This window comes from Corvus brachyrhynchos, unplaced genomic scaffold (genome assembly GCF_000691975.1).
Source record: "Corvus brachyrhynchos isolate BGI_N302 unplaced genomic scaffold, ASM69197v1 scaffold141, whole genome shotgun sequence".
Lineage (NCBI taxonomy): Eukaryota > Metazoa > Chordata > Aves > Passeriformes > Corvidae > Corvus > Corvus brachyrhynchos.
The window spans coordinates 3026-3600 of record NW_008236186.1 but is presented as its reverse complement, the minus strand read 5'-3'; positions in this window follow the sequence as shown (position 1 = coordinate 3600).

The window sequence follows — 575 nt, the reverse complement described above, 5'->3', positions numbered from 1 at the left end:
AAACCAGTGTGGGCCTCAAAATTGGGTGAAAAAAAGGTTGTTTTGCCCCCCCGCCCCCGGTGGGATCGATGGGATCGATAGGGATGAGTAAGCAGCGAGGGGAGGGGAAACTGAGGCAGGGAAGGCGTGGGGGCTGTCCCTGTTCCCCCAGAGCTGTCCCCACCCCTCTGTCGGTGTCCCACAGTCCTGGGGACATCGGCCCTGCTCCCCGAGGACTGTCCCTGTCCTCCCCGGGGCTGTCCCTGTGCCCCTAGGGGTGTCGCCTCCCCCCGTGGCCGCAGGAATGTCTCTCCGCAGTGTCCCGGGCTGGCCTTGTCCCCAAGTCTCCGGGGACATCGGCCCTGTCGCCCCGAGGCTGTCCGTGTCCCTCGGGGTGTCCCACAGGACATCCCCCGCGTACCCCGGGGCGCTGCGTCCCCGAGGCCTCAGGAGCATCTGTCCTCACCCCTCAGGGGCTGTCACGTCCCCATGGTCCCCGCCTCACCGTGCCCATCCTCCGGGGTGTCTCATCCTCACGGTCCCAGGGACACCATGCCTGTCCCCGTCCCCGGTGGGGTGTCCCCATCACCTCCAGG